Source organism: Cervus canadensis, chromosome 21, assembly GCF_019320065.1.
Source record: "Cervus canadensis isolate Bull #8, Minnesota chromosome 21, ASM1932006v1, whole genome shotgun sequence".
Classification (NCBI taxonomy): Eukaryota; Metazoa; Chordata; class Mammalia; order Artiodactyla; family Cervidae; genus Cervus; species Cervus canadensis.
Window position 1 is genome coordinate 799,331 of NC_057406.1, and position 20,312 is coordinate 819,642.

The 20,312-nt window shown below is 53.2% G+C and overlaps 1 protein-coding gene across 9 annotated transcripts in view; it reads right to left on the reverse strand.

Moving 5' to 3' along the window:
* Positions 1-19,988, reverse strand: part of ZBED4 (zinc finger BED-type containing 4) — a 28,750-nt gene extending 8,762 nt beyond the window's left edge. Inside the window, exons 1-3 of one of the 9 annotated variants that reach the window (XM_043440669.1) lie at positions 19,826-19,988; positions 19,110-19,227; positions 1,877-2,010 (exon numbers count right to left, since the gene is read on the reverse strand). The gene's annotated coding sequence lies outside the window, so the exon portion shown is untranslated. Of the gene's footprint in view, positions 1-1,876; positions 2,011-11,057; positions 11,169-14,025; positions 14,252-19,109; positions 19,228-19,345; positions 19,712-19,825 lie in introns of those variants that run through there. The other 8 variants (XM_043440673.1, XM_043440671.1, XM_043440672.1 and 5 more) reach the window with 8 other exon arrangements.
* Positions 19,989-20,312: the final 324 nt, after the last annotated feature.

Consider the following 20,312-nt stretch of genomic DNA (forward strand, 5'->3'; position numbering starts at 1 on the left):
GTGGGCACAGAGTGTTCATCAAGATAGACTGTTCTCTGGGCAATAAAGCAAATCTCAATAAATTTACAAGAAATGAAATCAAAGAACGGTCTCTGAAAAGGAAACTGAATGAGAAATCAACATTAGAACGACACCTGGAAAAATTTGAACTATCTTTAAGTAAGTAAAACTTCTATATGTATGAAGCCAAGGGGTAAGGAAAAAGTCCCAAGGAAAAGTACAGCAAATTTAATCCTGAAGAAAACAATAAAAGAAAAGATTTGAAATCAATTAAATTGGGGGGGAGCGGGGAAGAGGTTGGGGGTGGGTGGGCCGGAAATCAATGAAACCTAACACTGGTTTTTTGATCCACTACTATATTGTAAAGTAATTAGCCTCCAACTAATAAAAATAAATGAAAAAAAAAAAAAAAAAGAATCTTGAAGGAGAGGGAAATAAAAATACTCAACCTCCTAGTGTTACCTGAAAAAAAAAAAAAAAAAACAACACTGGTTTTTTGGACCAATCAAAAAAACAGGCGAACCTCTACACTGATTAATAAGAGAAAAAAAAAGGAAAAGACAGAAACTACCGATAGCAAGAATGAAAGTGGGTATTACCACCACAGATCTTACAGACACAAAAGACAGTAAGGAGACAGCCGAGTGACTTTATGACGAGAAGCTCAGCAGCTCAGATGAAATGGGTAAAATCTGAAAAGACGCACAACAGAGACTCACTCCAGAGACAGGCGGCGGTCATGCGGCGGTCATGACGTTGGCCTCACACTGAAGGGACAGCCTCAACGGCTCTCTACCTAGTCCAAAAGCTAAACATGAAGTTAAAACCCTTCTCTTAAAACTCCAGGTCAAGATGGTTCCACTGGTGAATTTCACCAAACGTTAGAGAAAAAAAAAAATTACTGGTGAAACACACTCTTCCAGAAAATAAAAGGTGAAACACTCCCCAACTCTTTTAACGAGGTGGAGCCATGCGGCCACAGAGATGTCATGGGAGAAGAACCAGAGTCACAGCCCCGTGATCACAGAAGAGCCGTAAGAATATGCAGCGAGTTCTTAGAAAGTTAACCAATCACATTCAGCACCACACCAAAGGTAACAGGCCACGAGTAAGTGGGCTGTATCAGAAGAACGTTTGGTTTAACGTTAAAACCTCAACCAACAGAATGCACCAGGTTCACAGAAAACGGGAGGAAAACCGTAGGTCACTGGATGAGGAAATGCATTTAGTATCTTCTCTGCTCCTACTCCTGATGAGACGCTCCGCAAGGCTGAAGGGCAAGCCACGGGCGTCTGTGTGACAGAGGTCTTCAGGCCTCCATGGAAAGGTCACTGGGCAAGGTCGGCGGCCTTGAGCTCCCTGCCATCCGGCTGGCCCGGACACCACCTCTGTCCTGTTCCTCTCTGGTCTGGGAGGAACCAGCTCTTTTCCCTTCAAGGCGAACGTCCCATTCTCGGTTGACCCTGAGGCTCTCTGAAGACTCTTGGGGCTAGAGCCTGGGGTGATGGCGTGGACTGCTTCCTGCGGCCCGCTTTTGCCTGCTCAGCCCACGGGGGCTCACTTGAGCCACGTGACAATCTTTCAAGGAAGGTTTAGTGCGACGTGTCTCCTTTTACTCCAAAGGACACGGGCACAGAGAGGGTGAGAAACGTGTCTGAGGCACAAGGGGCAAACCGGCCGCTGTTCCTGGAGCGCTGGGGGTCCGAGGGGCTGGGGGCGGTGGACAGAAGACACGCGTGCGGGAAGGGATGTGGCTATGAACACGGGGACACGGATGGACCTGGAAAGGATCACACTAAGTGAAGTCAGAGAGAGGGACAGGGACCAGGACACTCACTCACATGTGGAACCTGAGATACGACACAGGCAAACTCACCTATGAAACAGACAGACTCACAAAGAGGTGAGACGCGTGGCTGCAGCGGGGGGCAGGAGCAGAGTCTGCGGGGGGCAGACACAGACCAGGATCCGCAGGAGGCGTCGACAACCAGCACCTCCGTCAGACACGCTCTGATGACCATCATGGAAGGGAAGAAGGAAAGAAAGCGTAAGAAAAGAAAGCACAGTTCTGATCAAAGACTTCACACCACAGATCCAAGAATCCCTACAAACCCCAAGCAAGATTTAACGAGAAAAAAAAAAGTGCTAAAAATAAGAAAAAGCAGAGATAAAAACGAGGAGGGATGGAGGAACCTGGCTCAATACCGCCAGGAGGATGAAATCGGCAGAATCCAGATTACGGGGCTTCTACAGTAGGACAAACAACCCAGCTTCCATAACAAACTACTTGAATCCCAGTGTGAATTAGCAAACTACATAAGAGCATTCCTTAGACAAGGAGGGAGACCTGGGTACTGATTTAACATCTGATACAAAGTAATTCTTAGTTTATTAAGGTATAAAGATACTGTGGATAAGACTTTTTAAAGAATCCTTTTTAAAGGATCCCGTCTTTCCAAGACACTGACTGGAAAACGTCCAGATGAAATACGACTTCTGGTGTCTGCTTTGAAATAACCGAGTGGGGGGACACAGAACAGGCATGGCCGTGCATCTGTCTGTCTGTCTGTTACAGCTGGGTGATGAGGGCATGCGCTTCTTAACTCACCTTCTAACACACACTGCAACAACAGCCCCAGGAACTGTTTCAAGAAAAAATAACTAGATAGAGTACTGACTTTTAAAGAGAAGCAATGCAAACCAGGAGACAAAAGAAGTATGTCTTCAGAGTTGTGGGGGGAAAAAAAAGCCAAACCAGAATTCAATACTCAGCAAAAATACTCCTACAAGAATTAATATGAGATAAAAACACTGCCGGCCAAACTATACACAGAGTGGGTCAGCACGCGACTTCTACTGGAGGAAGGGCAAGAGGACGTCCTCGTGGCCGAATGATTCCACACAGGAATTCAGCGACACACAGACACACAGCAACACACGGCGGCGCGGCGGAGAGGCCAGGCACCCGCTGGGCCTCTGCTCTGGGCCCGCCCAGCGGGCTGACTGAGGACGGCTCACGGAGCCACACAAGGCTGTGGTCCATGCGCTCCCAGGGACAGATGGTCTCTGCTCATTTCCAAGGCAAACGATTCAATATCACGGTAATCCAAGCCTATGCCCAGACCAGTAACACTGAAGAGCTGAAGTTGAACAGTTCTATGAAGACCTTCAAGACCTTCTAGAACTAACACCCCAAAGAGATGTCCTTTTCATCATAGGGGACTGGAATGCAAAAGTAGGAAGTCAAGAAACACCTGGAGTAACAGGCAAATTTGGCCCTGGAGTACAGAATGAAGCAGGGCAAAGGCTAATAGAGTTCTGCCAAGAGAACGCACTGGTCACAGCAAACACCCTCTTCCAACAACACAAGAGAAGACTCTACACATGGACATCACCAGATGGTCAACACCGAAATCAGATTGATTATATTGTTTGCAGCCAAAGATGGAGAAACGCTATACAGTCAGCAAAAACAAGACCGGGAACTGACTGTGGCTCAGATCATGAACTCCTTATTAATTCAGACTTAAATTGAAGAAAGCGGGGAAAACCACTAGACCATTCAGGTATGACCTAAATCAAATCCCTACTGACTATACAGTGGAAGTGAGAAATAGATTTAAGGGACTAGATCTGATAGATAGCCTGAAGAACTATGGATGGAGGTTTGTGACATTGTACAGGAGACAGGGATCAAGACCATCCCCAAGAAAAAGAAATGCAAAAAAGCAAAATGGTTGTCTGAGGAGGCCTTACAAATAGTTGAGAAAAGAAGAGAAGCTAAAGGTAAAGGAAAAAGGAAAGATGTATCCATTTGAATGCAGAGTTCCAAAGAATAGCAAGGAGAGATAAGAAAGCCTTCCTCAGCAATCAATGCAAAGAAATAGAGGAAAACAATAGAATGGGAAAGACTAGAGATCTCTTGAAGAAAATTAGAGATACCAAGGGAATATTTCATGCGAAGATGGGCTCAATAAAGGACAGAAATGGTATGCTTCTAACAGAATCAGAAGATATTAAGAAGAGGTGGCAAGGATACACAGAAGAACTGTACAAAAAAGATCTTCACGACCCAGATAATCATGATCGTGTGATCACTCACCTAGAACCAGACATCCTGGAATGTGATGTCAATGGGACTTAGGAAGCATCACTATGAACAAAGCTAGTGGAGGTGATGGAATTCCAGCTGAGCTATTTCAAATCCTAAAGGATGATGCTGTCAAAGTGTTGCACTCAATATGCCAGCAAATTTGGAAAACTCATCAGTGGCCAGAGCACTGGAAAAGGTCAGTTTTCATTCCAGTCCCAAAGAAAGGCAATGCCAAAGAATGCTCAGACTACTGCACAATTGCACTCATCTCACATGCTAGCAAAGCAATGCTCAAAATTCTCCAAGCCAGGCTTCAACAGTATGTGAACTGTGAACTTCCAGTTGTTCAAGCTGGTTTTAGAAGAGGCAGAGGAACCAGAGATCAAATTTCCAACGTCCGCTGAATCATTGAAAAAGCAAGAGAGTTCCAGAAAAACATATATTTCTGCTTTATTGACTACGCCAAAGCCTTTGACTGTGTGGATCACAACAAACTGTGGAACATTCTGAAAGAGATGGGAATACCAGACCACCTGACCTGCCTCTTGAGAAATCTGTATGCAGGTCAAGAAGCAAGTTAGAACTGGACATGGAACAACAGACTGGTTCCAGATCAGGAAAGGAGTACGTGAAGGCTGTATATTGTCACCTGCTTATTTAACTTATATGCAGAGTACATCATGAGAAACGCTGGGCTGGATTAAGCACAAGCTGGACTCAAGATTTCTGGGAGAAATATCAATGACCTCAGATATACAGATGACACCACCCTTATGGCAGAAAACAAAAAAGAACTAAAGAGCCTCTTGATGAAAGTGAAAGAGGAGAATGAAGAAGTTGGCTTTAAACTCAACATTCAGAAAACTAAGATCATGGCATCTGGTCCCATCACTTCATGGCAAACAGATGGGGAAAGAGTGGGAACAGTGACAGACTTTATTTTTTGGGCTCCAAAATCACTGCAGATGGTGACTGCAGCCATGAAATTAAAAGACACTTGCTCCTTGGAACAAAAGTTATGACCAACCTAGACAGCATACTAAAAAGCAGAGACATTACTTTGCCAACAAAGGTCCATCTGGTCAAAGCTATGGTTTTTCCAGTGGTCATGTATGGATGTGAGAGTTGGACTGTGAAGAAAGCTGAGCACTGAAGAATTAATGCTTTTGAACTGTGGTGTTGGAGAAGACTCTTGAGAGTCCCTTGGACTGCAAGGAGATCCAACCAGTCCTTCCTAAAGGAAATCAGTCCTGAGTGTTCATTGGAAGGACTGATGTTGAAGCTGAAACTCCAATACTTTGGCCACCTGATGTGAAGAGCTGACTCATTGGAAGAGACCCTGATGCTGGGAGAGATTAAAGGCAGGAGAAGGGGACAACAGAGGATGAGATGGCTGGATGGCATCACTGACTCAACAGACACGAGCTTGCGCAAACTCTGGGAGTTGGTGATGCACAGGGAGGCTTGGCATTCTGCAGTCCATGGGGTTGGCAAAGAGTTGGACACGACTGAGCGACTGGACTGAATGAAGACTCATACACACAGACACATACATGCACAGCTGGATGAAAACCACACATTCACACTGATAGCTCCGATTTCAATCCAACATCACAGGAGCACCCTAGCTTCCCCTTTTCCACATTTGCAACTTTTTCGTCTAATAGTGGGAAATTTGGCTCCCACTAGGCCCAAAAGATTTGCTCATTTGCTCAATTTATGATATTCAGGAAGTAGCTTCAGAATGCAAACCCACACCACCAAGGCAAAAAAAGCTTCAGAACTAGAGATGTGAGCGGATCCGTTTTTGTCCGTGGGCTTGAGGGTATATAAGGAAGCACCACATCCAAGGGTTTCCCAGGTCACTTTTCTCTCTCAAGCCTAGCTATTTTATTCATTTGAACTACAGTTAGGTTCATGTTCCGGTTGGTAACAGCACAGAACTAGAAGAGCAAACCCACAAGCTCATGAACCACATCAAGAATGAGACGAAACTGGGAAGGGGTTTCCTCAGCTCCAAGACATCCGCCAGCAGGACAGACCGAGGCGGCCCACGCGGCCCCTGTGCTGTCAGCTCTGCCAGGGGACCCAGCAGGCAGCCTGCGAGCGGGACAGACGCGCCCCGAGGGCCACCCAGTGCCCGCTCACGGGCAGCCGCGGGCGCATGCGCCGGCAGATCCCTCCGCCGACAGCTGCGATGCCCGGCGGGCCAGGGAAGGCCCAGAGGCCGAAGCGCCCCAGCCCCTGCCCGGGCGACCCCCAGGGCAGAGACCATGTCAGAGGAACTGCCGGGAACAGACTCTAAACAGTGCCTCAGGGACAAAACACGGAAGGCAGGCAGAGGAGGGAGGGGAAAGCTCAGGCCACGGCCTGCTCAGCGAGGTCAGAGAGGACCCCCCACACCTGCCCGGCGGGTGTCAACCCCACCCTGCTCGCAGCTCCGGGCCAAGCCAAGGCTCGCAGCCGCCCGAGGAGCACGGCTCAGGAGAGACCCTGGGGGCTCTGCCCTGCACTTCACCCCCAGCCTGCCTCCCCCGGGGAACCGCACGACCGCGGCCGCTGTGACGGACAGCAGCCCGCAGAGGGGCAGCCTCGGCCTGCGTCCCGCAGAAAGCCCGCTCTCCACAGCACGGTCACCGCCGGACGTGCATCCCAGGTCCCTGGAAAAGCCCCCGTCACAGCGCATGGCGTTTAGTTCATCTGATTCAGAGCCGCAGTTGAAAAGCCCTCTCCCAGGAATCCCGCAACACCCGAGCCACTCCAGCTGCAGCAGGCAGAGGAGGGAGCTGGGAAAGGCTCTGGCAGTTCTGCGGCTGCAGCAGGAGAAGCCCAGGAAAGACCTGCGGGACCCAATCTCCCGCCGCCGGTGACCTGACGCCCTGAGCAAGCAGAATGGGAAGGCGGGCCCCAGCACACACACACCTGTCCACGGAAGCAGAGACGGCGGACGCGCCGCCCGCTGCACCAGCAGGCACGCAGACCGCAGGGGCCACCACTACGGGGGGGGGGGGGGGGGGGGGGGCAGACTCTGCAAACCAGCCCCGCACGGAACTCAAGGGGCAAGCCGGCGAAAGCGAAACAAAGCCCCAACAAGAACAGCAAACAACGTCCAGCTTTCAACCGAAACAAGAAGTTTACAAGACGTGCAAAAAACCAGGATTGTGGGGGGAAATAAACCAAGAAACTGTCCTTGAGGGTGTTCAGAGGTTAGACTCACTAGACAAAGACTTTAGTCAGCTACTATAACATGCTGAAAGAACTACAAGAAACCGCATATAAAGAAACTTCAGGAGGGCAGGACAATGCCTTGCCAAGTGTCAGCACACAGAGAAACACGATGAAAGAGAACCAACTATGATGTCAGCATGATGGATCTGAACTGCGAGCACACCGTCGCCAGAGGCTCCGCAGCTGGCAGAGGACCAGGAGGCTTGAAGAGACGTCAACCAGAACAGCCGGAGGCGGGGGCAGCGAGGGGCAGACGCCGCGACAACGCTGTTCATTAGCCAGCCCGAACCCGCGGCTCCTCACAGGGCCCCGTCCAACTGCACACAGCACGCTCCACGGCCAGGCCACAGGCTGAGCCCGGAAACAAGCGTCAGTAAGTGAAAAAGCTGAAACTGTGTGAGTACATCCTTCAACCACAATGACACTGAATTATAAAACAGTGGGCTACTGCCCAGGGGGTCATGAAGAGTCAGATACGACTTGGGGACTAGACAACAGAAGGAAACTTGAGAGGTCAATGAATACTTGGAAATAATAACACATTTCTAAATAATCCACGGTTAAAGAAAAAGTACAAGAGAAAGAAGAAGTTAGAAAATATTTTCATCTGAATGAAAATAAAGACACAACAAACCAAAATATGTGAGATGCAACTAGTGTGGTGCGCAGAGAGAAATTTATGGCTTCAAATATCTGTATTCAGAAAAGAAGAGATACCTCAAATCAATGTATGCATTCACCTCCAGATTGAAAAGAGAACAAAAGTAAACTAGAAAAAGAGCAAACAAAACCAACACAGAACCACTACAACATTGTAATTAGCCTCCAATAAAAATAAATGAAAAAAAAAACCAACACAGAAAAAAGGAGATAATAAAAATTAGACTTCATATTAATGAAATAGAAAACAGAAAAGTGATACAGAACATCAACGAAACCGAAAGTTGGCTCTTTGAAAACATCAACAAAACTGCCGAATCCCTAGAGTAGCCAACAAAAAAGAAGACATAGATTGCAAAAACATGGGAACATGTCCACTGCGTCCTCAGAAGCTGAACAAAATGTAAGAGAGCACTATGAACAATTTTCTACCAACAAATTCAACAACTTAGGTGAAATGGAAAAATTTCTAGAAAGTAGTTAATAAAAGTGATTCAAGGAAGTAATAGAAAGTAAGAACAGACCTATGACAAATAAAGACATTGAATCAGTATCTTAAAAATTTCTACAAACAAAAACACAGGCCCAGACGGTTCCACTGGTGAATTTTATCAAATACTTACAGAAGAAATGCCATCGTTACTCCACAAAATCTTTGAAAAGAGGGCAACATATGTTCCAGTTCATTGTAAGAGGCCAGGGTCACCTGGGTACCAAAGTCAAAGACAACAAGAAAAGGAAACCACAACCCTCCCAGACACACAACGTAAAATGTAGTCGTGGAGACCACCACATTTTTAGCGATGAAAATGAAGGTCACTCAGTCATGTCCGACTCTTTGTGACCCCATGGGCTGTAAAGTCCATGGAATTGTCCAGGCCAGAACTGTGGAGTGGGTAGCTTTTCCCTTCCCCAGGGGATCTTCCCTACCCAGGGATCGAACCCAGGTCTCCACACTGCAGGCGGAGTCTTTACCAGCTGAGCCACAAGGGAAACCCAAGAATACTGGAGTGGGTAGCCTATCCCTTCTCCAGCAGATCTTCCTGACCCAGGGATCAAACCAGGGTCTCCTGCATTGCAGGTGGACTCTTTTTTTTTTTTTTTTTTGCAGGTGGTCTCTTTACCAGCTGAGCCATAAGGGAAGCCTTGTGTGTTAGTGATCTCTCTGTATTAAAAAGCAGAGACATTACTTTGCCAACAAAGGTCCGTATAGTCAAAGCTATGATTTTCCCAGTAGTCATGTACAGATGTGAGAGCTGGACCATAAAAAAGGCTGAGCACCGAAGAACTGATGCTTTCAACCTGTGGTGCTGGAGAAGACTATAGAGAATCCCTTGGACAGCAAGGCAATCAAACCAGTCAGTCCTAAAGGAAATCAACCCTGAGTATTCTTTGGAAGGACTGATGCTGAAGCTGAAGCTCCAATCCTTTGGCCACCTGATGTGAAGAGCTGACTCACTGGAAAAGACCCTGGTGCTGGGAAAGATTGGGGGCTGGAGGAGAAGGGGGCAGCTGAGAATGAGATGGTTGGATGGCATCACCGACTCAGTGGACATGAATTTGAGCAGGAGATGGTGGAGGAAAGAGAAGCCTGGCATGCTGCAGTCCACGGGGTCACAGAGAATCGGACACGACTTAAGGACTAAACAACAACAAAAGTCTGCAGAAGAGGAAGCACCAGGAAGTCAGGGAAAGTTTTCCTAAGTCACCTCTCCTCCTCAGATGTAAAGACAACTAGTATCTGATAACGTGAGTGTGGCAGACAGAATAAAGGGCCCTCAGACAAGACCACGCCTGAATTCTCAGACCTATGGCTACGTTAAGTTACACAGCAAAGGAGGACTGTCAGCAAGGATGCAGATGGAATAGAGGTTACTGATCCAGGATGATGAGAAGACTACCCTGGATTATCTGGGTAGACCCAGTGCTGTCACATGGGTCTCCAAAAGTGAAAGAAAGAGGCAGAGGAGAGACATGAAAATATGACTGTGGAAGGTGAGAGATGCAGCGTCGCTGGCTTTGAAGATAGGGGGGAGGGACGCAGGGACGCAGGGGCCTCTGAAGTGAAGGGCTTTGCCAGGCCGCCAGGACGGAAGCCTGCCAGCACCATGACTGAAGCCCAGGGCACCGAGCTCAGACTGCTGGCCTCCAAACGTATGCTGTCTTCAACCACCAAGTCTGATGATTTGTTAAAGCAACAATAGAAAACTAATACAGTGAACAACAGAAAAGGGTTAAGATTAAATCCTACATAAGAATAAGAGAAAAAGTGTTGAAAAAACATCTCTATAGATAATGAAAGCGCACTAGAAAAATAAAAACATAGATTAAGTGAAATTGAGTAACTTCTTTCAAAAGAAGCTACAGAAAAACCAAATAAATCAAGACAGAAAAACACTGAGATGAGATTACAGATCCCAGGAAACTATTACAAATAAAAGTAAGATGTCATTTTAGAATAAAGACTAAGTTACAAGCAACAAAAGAACAAATAAACTCCACAGAGGATTGCTTAAGATCAACAGAAGAGTTTAGGAAAGAAAAAATTTTAATGAAAAAGAAATAAACAGATTACAAAAAGACTGAGAAGAAGCTGACCAATTTAAAGCTTAGGTAATGAAAATCCAACATATGTACAATCAAGGTGTTTCCCCACAAAAAAGGGGGACAGGGCAAGAGAACAGATTACTGAAAACTCTGCAATAAAAAGGTGTATTGAAGGAGCATGCTGGGCTTCCCTAGCGGCTCCGTGGTGAAGAATCCTGCCAATGCAGGGGACTGGTTTGATCCCCGATCCAGGAAGATTCCACATGCCACAGGGCAGCTAAGCCCGTGCGCCGGAACCACCGAGCCTGTCTCTCGAGCCCGGGAACCGCAACTCCTGAGCCCACGAACTCCAGAGCACGTGCTCGGCACGAGAAGCCTGCATGTCAGAACGAGAGCAGCGCCTGCTCAGAGCGGCTGGACCAAGGCCCGTGCAGCAGCAGAGACCCGCACAGCCCGGAGTGGCGTTCAGCACGCACACACGGTCACCGAACACACAGGAAGAGCGCCGCGCGGAGCGGAGACAACGCACCGTGACAGTGAGCACGCAGGAACAGCCCAGGAAAACCTCCGGGCTCGAGAAGGCCGTTCAGGCAAAGACCACGGTCACTCGCGAGGGAAAGGAAACCGTCAAGGTTTTATGCTGTAAGACAACAGAAAAACATGTTTAAGATATTCAAGGAAAAAACACGCGAGACAAGCGTTTTACATCCAGTCAACCTGACATTCAAGACAAAGGACGTGGAGAAATTATTATCAACGAGCAAGAGAATTCAGGAGGCGTCTTTCCTTGAGTCCTTCCTGAGAAGCCAACCGGAGAACAAACCTCAACCCAGAAGCCTGGAGGAGTGCTCAAGGGATCTTCCCGGAAGGATGCCCTGAGCGAGGGTCCCGGGAGAGAAGGCGGGCGCCGTGCAGCGCTCCAGCGCTGGCCCTGAGCCCGAGGGAGGGGGCTGGATGACACGCGGGTCGCTGGGCCAGAGACACTGGGCTGCCTTCAGCAAGGACAGGGCCGCACGCAGAGCGGGGGAGGCAGGCTCCGGTCCCCCTGTCCTCGCAGAGACGGACCGGGAAGGCCAGACGTGCATCCCGCAGTCCTGGGAGTGGGACCCGCCCAGCTCTGCTCGGTGCCAAGTCCCGAGAGCAGCGACCCCCGCGACCTCCAGACACAGCTCTCAAACACGTCTCCCACTAAAGGAGCCGAGGGTTTCTGAGGACCACGAGGTCCAGGGGCGGGAAGAACAGGAAGTGAGCCGAGGATGCTCTGGGGAACCAGGGAGCCAGGACCTCTGTGAGCAGACGAGGGCGGTGCGGGAAGGGTCCAGGCGTCAACCTGAAGGGCTCCCCCTGTCCAAAAATGAGATAATCTGAACGTAAAGAAGGGTCAGCATTACACATCAAAACTCATCAAATGTTTAAGTCTGTTAATGCCTAATTCCCCAATAAAATCCTCAATCAGTCACGTCTGGAGGATGATGGAAGGCAAATGATTCACTACTTCGAGAAGTGACAGAGAAATCCACCCTCGGCTCCTTACATGAGCTACAGCACCAGAGAGCCAGGGCAGGGCTCCCACTCCATGTCCAGCTCCTGGACAGACACAGGAGCTCAGGGGAACGGCTCCACCTCGCACCGAGCGCTCATCAACGCCCGCACTGGGTGCACCCTGCGGGCAGCGCTGCAGGGGGCCCACACACGAGGCGCCTCCAGAGGGGGCAACACAGCTGCCGGAAGCAGTCTCCCCAGAGAGCAAACCCGAGCCCACCGCCCACCCCAAGGAAGCCAAGGGCAGGGAAGACTCACAGGACCACGGTGCCACCAGCGGGGACCGCCCCAGCCGGAGGGGGCCTGCCACCACCGCCCCGGCCAGACCCAGGGCCTGGTAATGCCAACACCACGCCAGTCATACCTGAGGGCCGGCGCCCGGGGTATGCCTGGGTAACGCCAGCACCGCTCCGGCCAGACCCGAGGGCCTGGTAACGCCAGCACTGCCCCAGCCAGGCCCAGGGCCGGCGCCTGGGCTAACGCCAGCACTGCTCCGGCCAGACCCGAGGGCCTGGTAATGCCAACACCACCCCAGCCAGGCCCAGGGCCGGCGCCCGGGGTAACGCCAGTACGCACCTGGCACGGGGCTCTCGGGGAGGCAGCTGTCTTCCAGTTTATGTCTTCCTCTACTGCTGGACCAGTTCTCTACACACTATCTCAAAGTCCTAAGTGTGATGTTTCTACTTTTTTTCCTTTTGGCTGCACGGGGATCTCAGTTCCCTGAGCAGGGATGAAACTCACACCCCCTGCGGTGGAGCCAGAGCCCGACTACTGGACCACCAGGGAGCCCCTGACGCTTCTGTTTTAGGAAAAATGCTGTCGTTGGCTCTAGCAGCTACTACTTTTTCTATTTTTGCACCAAGTACTTAGAAAGGCAAATGGATGTTGGCTTTAGTTCTCACACCGCAGAAGGATTCTGTGCCTGAGGCACTGTGGGTAATTCTATACGGGTGGGAGGCCACCCATCCAAGAGCTCTGGAGATGCTCCTCTGGCCTTGAAGGTGAGGGCCACCTGGTCACGGGGCCTGGGTGGCACCCAGAACCAGCTGTCCTGTGGTATGGCTTCCATGTCCAGCAAGTAAGAACTAGCCCAGAGGGAAATCATCAACACGACTGTCAAACGGTGGTCATGGGCGGCGGGTGAAACAGCCTCCTCCTACGACAGACGTGGTGGGCCTCCCTGCGCGGGGCCAGGCAGCCCCCGCCCCCCACCCCCGACAGCCAGAGGGTCACTCTGAAGCTGGTGACAAGGAGTGTGGGGCTCCGCCCAGCAGGGAGCACAGCCCCCTAAACTGACCAGAGACAGGAGGGAGGAGGAGCAGAGAGGATGGATCCAGAGCCCAGGTCTGCCGAGACCGACTGCACGTGTTTCAGCTTCCACAGCAAAACACCTGAGGGCAGAGGCAGCCCATCAGAGGCTCTTTCCATGGGCTGGAAAAAATACCGTCTCAATTCCAGGCGTGTGTTCTGACTTGGGGAACATACAGTTATTTTTCATCTTAAGAATTAAAGCAAGCACCTTCCAGGCTGCTGTAACACGGGAGTGCCTGTCAGAGCAGGATCCCACGCGCACGCGCCCCAGTTCCCCCCCTGCAGCGGCCACGCGGACTCAGCGGCTTCCTAACACAGCGACCAGCTTTCGTGCAGGCCCCGACCAGATAACGCATGCTTCTCCACTCCTCACGCTGCAGATGCAGCAGATTAAAGGAAAACACTTTAAGTCATCTCACCCAATCAGAGGAAAGGCCCCAAAGTTTGGCAGCACCCCCAGTGAGGACCCTGGAGACCCGTACCAAGTCACATTCACCCGAGGGCCCAGTAACCCCATGTCCAGGGACAGACTCTGAAGACCACCTCATCAGACACATAGCAACACTTGCCCCAGGTCAGGCGCTGCAGTTCCACAGCCAGGCTGCAAAACCACTCACACCCCCCCAGTAAGGCCTGATACATACGTGCATCCCAGGCGCTTCAGTCTCGTCCAACTCTTGCGACCCCATGGACTGTAGCCCGCTAGGCTCCTCTGTCCATGGGATTCTCTAGCCAAGGATACTGGAGTGGGTTGCCCTTCCCTTCTCCAGGGGATTGTCCCAAACCAGGGATCAAACCCAGGTCTCCTGCGTTGCGGGAGGATTCTTTACCAGCTGAGCCACCGGGGAAGCGCAATATATACACAGACCACTGAAAAAAAGCAAGACAGGGTCAGCAGTGCTCGTTACATTTTTATGATTTAACAGACAGGAGGGAAAACAAGGTAAGTTACAAGTATTAATGTATGTGTGAAGTGCTTATTTTGGCGCTTCTCCGTTGGTGCTGGTGGTAAAGAGCCTGTCAACCAATGCAGGAGACATAAGAGACGCAGGTTTGATCCCTGGGTTGGGAAAATCCCCTGGAGGAGAGCGTGCTACCCTCTCCAGTATTCTTGCCTGGAGAATCCCATGGACAGAGGAGCCTGGTGGGCTACAGTCCATGGGGTCACAAAGAGTTGGACACAACTGAAGCGACTTACACGCTTATTTTGCAGTATAAAGCAGAAATAAAGATGGTTGCCTATAAAGAGTGGAGGAGATATGAAGGCAAATAAGCTTTCCGATTGTATCTTTTATATAATATTGACTTTTGAGCGGTGTGATTACCTTTACATTAAAATGTAAAAAATTTTAAGTGTGAAACCTAAAGGCATATCAAATGAGCGACCATACTGCAAACAAAGAATGTTCACCAAGGGACTTTATTCACCTGAAGCAGAATACGAACTAAAAACGAAAAAACACCTTAAATTCTGCTGAGTGATTTCACTAGCAGTGGCAACATAATATTTTCATTTTGCCTGTGTTACATGTACTTTAGCACAAAACAAAATGTAACTATGTCAATGCCATTAAGAATCAAAATTTTCAGGAAAAAGATATAATAAAAAAAAAGACAAATTAAGTAAAACCGTATAATTTTAAATTTGCTTTGAAAATATCAGTATGAACTCTGGATGTTTTAAAAATTTATCTCCTAGCTCTGTGCACGAGACCAGTGCTTAAAGCCGCAGTCACACACAAGCACGCTGAACACACCTGGGCCCTGGATTCTGGTTTCTAAACACCCTCCTGCCGGGAGGGGACCACAGCGCCCACAGAAGGAGCCGCCTGCAGCTCTGCAAATGGAGAGCACGGCTGCAGAACGGACATGCCGCCAGGACGTGCCAGGAGCCAGCTCCGCGGGGCTCCCACAAGTCGGCCATGACAATCTGAGCGCTATGACAAAGAGAGGAGATTTCAGCGGACTACGAGGTAACTGACAAATCTGCTAGTCTGCACTGATACTCAAAGAATCAAAGGAAAAATGAAAACATCTGCCGCGGAGGGGGGATGCTGCAGTCCCTGCCTCCGGAAAGGGGTGATGAGGGGAGAAGACGCAGCGTCCCGCCTTCCTCGCGTGTCACAGGCGAGGGAAACGCACGTGAAAGGCAGGGGGAGGAACAGCCCGACAGAGCGGGGCCCCTCCCGACAGGACAGTCAGGGCGGCGCACAGGACGCCCAGGACCGCCGCCTGAAGACGCAGGGTCCCCGGCGGGTGGCGCCCGCGGGTGGGAGTAGCCGGGCCTCGGGGGCCAGCTGCAACTTATCCTCAGACGGCCGAGCCTGCGGAGGGCGGCCCCCAACTGCCCGCCGTGTTGTTCAAGGGCCAACTGTTAACAGCAAAGCAGAAAATGGCAAACAGACCCAGAACACAGGGACATTTCTGCAAGACAACTGGCCTAGTCTCTTCAAAAAGTCAATGTCCCGAGTGGGGAAACCGGACTGCAGCTTGGCCGCTAAATGCCACGAGGATGACCGCTCACTCCCTCCACGGCCGTAGTGCTGGGGCGAGAACGTGCCTCTGTGTCTCTCTTCTTCCGTGGGGGGGCGGTGGGTGGCATGCAGCCCACAGGACCTTGGGTCTCTGACCAGGGACTGAACCCGGGCCTTCGCAGGCAATGTGCTGAAGCGTGAGTCCAAACCACTGGACTGCCTCTTCTGAGAAGAAAAGGACGCTCAGTGGCAACATGCTGTGACCCCTGCTGTCTCCTCGGAGAGTCCGAAAGCACGGGTGGGGGACACGCGCCAGCGCTCCAGCTCAGGGCCGGAGCAGCGGCACCTGGACCTGCTCCCAACCCACCACCCAGCCTTCAGGACACACGCACACCGGCCTGCAGCCCGAGCCCCGGGCTCCCGGGAGCTGCCAGGCACAGCTCGGGCACCGGCGCCACCCCGCACCTGGGCGGCCTCGCCCTCGGACGTGGCAGCCTTCCCACCAAGGCTACTGGTGCAGAGCCGGTCCACACTGAGAGCGAGCCGCACCTGCGGAGGGTGCAGAGCCACGGCTGACACGTTCCCGGGGAGGAGCTGCCTCACGTGCAGAGAAGCCATCACCCAGGACTGGCCGGGCGGAGCCCGAGAGCCGGATGGAGGCCAGAGCACACTGTGAGGGCCGAACTCAGAGACCCAGGCCCGCAGCTACCTCCTGGAGATACGGCGGGGCACCCTGATGCGGCCCGAGCAGCACATGGGCTCCGTGCAGGACTGCGGCCCCTGTCCACTCAGAGGCGCTCCGGGTCAGACCAGGGCCGCCGGGCTGGCTCCACTCTGGCTTCGAGGGCCCTCCACGCTGTGCCAGTGCCTACTCTGGGCGGTCCCACCAGCCACAAGTCTGACGGGCTGCCGCTGGACGTGGTTCAAGTGTCCGCGTGCGTCCACGTGGCACCTGAACTCCCACTCCAAATGGCACACGCCCCGGGCTGCCCCCTCCTGGCAGGCCGACCGCGGGGCAGGCTCAGTCACTGGGCCCTGGGTGAGGATGGGCCCTCCGTTTAGGCCTGCGGGCTTGGGGCGGGCAGGGCAGGGCCGATCGGATGGAGGAGCCATGGCGGGCAGTGCCCAAGGTCAGCAGGGGACGCCCTGCCCAGGCCCAGCATCTCCGGTTTCTGGGGTGCACGGACTTCGCTGGGGGGGGTAGGTGGCTGCCGCAAGGCCTGCACCCGGAGGAGAGCGGAACACGAGCAGGGTAAACACCTGAGCAAGGCGGGTGACGGGCCTTATGACAGGACATGGCCCGAACGCCGGGGCCGGGCTCCGCGCCTCACTGCCGCTTCTCATGCAAGGTCTCCGCTCCGCCACCCCCGGACCCCTCGGCACGGGACGCAAAGGTCCTTTCCTCTCCAAGCGGTCTTCCGAGAGCGCACTTCTCACACTGCCCATCACCCTTGCCCATGCCTGCCTGTGCTCTTCCTTGGAGAGCGCACTCTGCCTTCTTCTCTGTCCATCCCCACCACGACCCTGCAGCGTGGCCCCAGCAGGTAGAACAGCGCCAGGTGAGAGGAGAGAGGTGAGGAACCTCCGCAGAGGCAGGCATCTCCAGATCTCCTGGGCCCTCTACCTCGGAAACAGGGGGAAGGAGAAGAAATGACTTTCTTTCATTCCTCACGATGCCTTGCAGGATACCAGCTGCCAAAAGCACACATCAGATAGTTAGCTAGAAGTGGCCTAAATACCCCCGAGTGATGAAAATCAGGCGGTGACGAAGCCTAAGGGAGAAGGGAGGGAAAGACAGGGAAGTGGAAGGGGCCGAGGCTCTGACAGGAAGTCTGCCGTCACTGGACACTGCAGGGAGGCCAGCTGGGAGGCTGCGGGGTGGTCGGGGCGGGATTCCGTGCAGCTGAATTCAGTGAGACACCAACCGTAAGCAGAAACGATGCCTCCTACAGCTTACGTCAAGTCCTGGGATTTAAACAGTGCCTTAAACATGGAGCGGTAACCAGGAGCATGATCGTCACCTCTCAGCTGCATGCCTCGTGCAGAGAAGCTTAGGAGGAAACAGCGCTGCTGAGGGACAGTCGGAGGCGCCCCCGTGTGCCTGCGCCCGGCGGTCCTCCCACTGAAGGAGGGAATGAATGAGAGCAGAGCTGGGAACGAGGAACTGAGGCCGGGCAGGGACACGCAGACGAGTGTGGCAGGGAGGGCAGACTGACCACGGTCACAGCGCCCCGTGTTCCCGCAGCCCAGGACCTGAAAGACAACACACACGCCCTCCCCACGCACTGAGCACAGCGGCCTCGGTGCCTCTGCACAGACGCAGGGTCCGATCCACGGCCCTGACGCTTCCCCTCCAGCCTTTCCCAGCGCTTCAGGAGCACTCCCGGCACAGAGCGAGCCACTCACAAACCTCCTTCTGTGTGTGGTGACACAAAAACAGAGCAGATGTATCACGCCCGGAAACATCGGGAATTAACAGTACGTGTGGGGTGACGTGGACTCAAAGTCTGTGCTTCTTTCCAGTACAGGAGGTTAACTTCCTGAAGACTCATAGAATCTCTTAACTTGTGCTACATCTTTTCCTGAGAAAATGTAAACCACCACAAGCAGATACCATCTGTTTAAGGATCACAGGAAGCGCGCACCCCTGCACGGACAGCCTGGCAGGCCCCGAGTATGAACTGGTGACAGCAGTCTCCTCTCACGAGATAACTCTGCATGGAAATTAAGTCATAACTGCAATTTGGCTTGTTCAGAGCACTTTTTAAAAACTCCAACTAAATCCTTCCTCCTCTCCTAATTTTAACACCGTGATGTAGAGAAGACATCAGAAACTAATATAAAAAGTCACAAAAATGCCTTAGCAAACTGGTCTCATGCAAGTCTGAGATGGCGTTTTTCAAAACTATGGACTTGATCTCATCAGAGTTAACTTCAAAACAAATAACTTCCCTTTTTTACAAACTTGAGAATGCCCACAGAAGCTTCTGATGGCCCAGCTGGGCAGGGGTTTGCTTGCAGAGAGGTGCATGTATGTGTGTCTATGGACAGTCACCCAAAATGCAAGGAGAGTCTAGGGGTCTGGCAATTCTCTTAAGCAAGCAGGATGGTGTGGGTCACAGAAAAAAAGATAAAAGAAGATACACAAATGACTCCATCGTTACTTGGGTCTTAAAAAAAAACAACAAAAAACCGCAACTGGAAAAACGCTCGAAATTCTGCTCTGCAGTTTGATTCGGGCTTTCACTACTTACACTTGAATGTCATACCCAGAAACACGCACGGTAACCGAGAAGCATCAGAACCGTGCAGAGATGAGAAGCGTCTCGTGTGCTCCCTGAGACGTGTAAACGAGGCCCCGGTTGCTCCTTCCTGGAAGCGCACAGAAAATGAAATACTGTACCGGGGTGGGGGGACACCCGAAAAGCACAGCGTGTAAGGCGATCCGTGGCGGTGGCGGAGGGCAGAGGCCATCAGGACAGATACTCACCAGGCACCTGTCTGTCGGCCGGCGACCCCCGCCCCAGGGCGACTGCGGCCCGGGGTCTGCCGCGTGGTCAGCCGGAGAGCCCACGCCGGCCGGCACGCCTGTCCCCGTGCTCGCCCGCGGCCGGCCCGGGGTCCGCGCCCGCTTCCACCGCCTCGCGTTCGCTCCGCCGGCCGCGCGGCCGGAAGAGGCGCCCCGAGTGCCCCGCTGTCAGCCGGGCCGGCGGCTGCGGGGCGCGCAACTGGAGCGGCGTCCGGGCGCTGAGGCCGAGTCCCCCGCCCGGGCGGGGTCCCCGCGACGGCAGGACGCCCCCGCCCCGCCCCGCGCAGGCGACCCCGCGCCCGCCCGGCCCGACCCCGGCCTCGCCCTCCGGCCCCGGCCCCCGGCCCCTGGGTCCGGCCTCGGCCCCCGGCCCCCCGGCCCCGACCCCGACCCCGACGGCTAGCCTGGACGGCCGGCCCCGGAAGCGAGCCGCGCACTCACCGCGGGGACCCCACGGCCGCGGAGGCGTACGCGCCCCATTCATCGGCCTCGGCTTTGTCCACCCCCGGCCCCTCCCGCGCCGCCGCCGCCGCCGCCGGACGCTGCACCCCTCCCAGGGCCCCGCGCGGCCGGGGCGGGGCCGGGGGCGGGGCCGGCGCGCGCAGGCGCAGTGCCCTCACGCCCTCCTCTCCCCGGGGCCCGGCCGGACGGGCGGCTCTAGGTGCCGAGGCGCCGCTGATGGGGCGGGTCTGGGCCGACTGCGCAGGCGTAGCCCCACCCCCAGGGCCGGCGTGTGTGACCGCGCAGGCGCACTCCGACCCCGGGCCGGCGTGGGCCGATTGCGCAAGCGTAGCCATCACCGTGAGGGCCGGCCGCGCAGGCGCAGTGCCCGCGTGCCGGCCCCGCCCCCGGGCGGCCAGTGGGGAGGCCGCGAGGTACTCGGCGCTGGCGGGACTGGGGGCGTTGGCGGGACTGGGGGCGTTGGCGG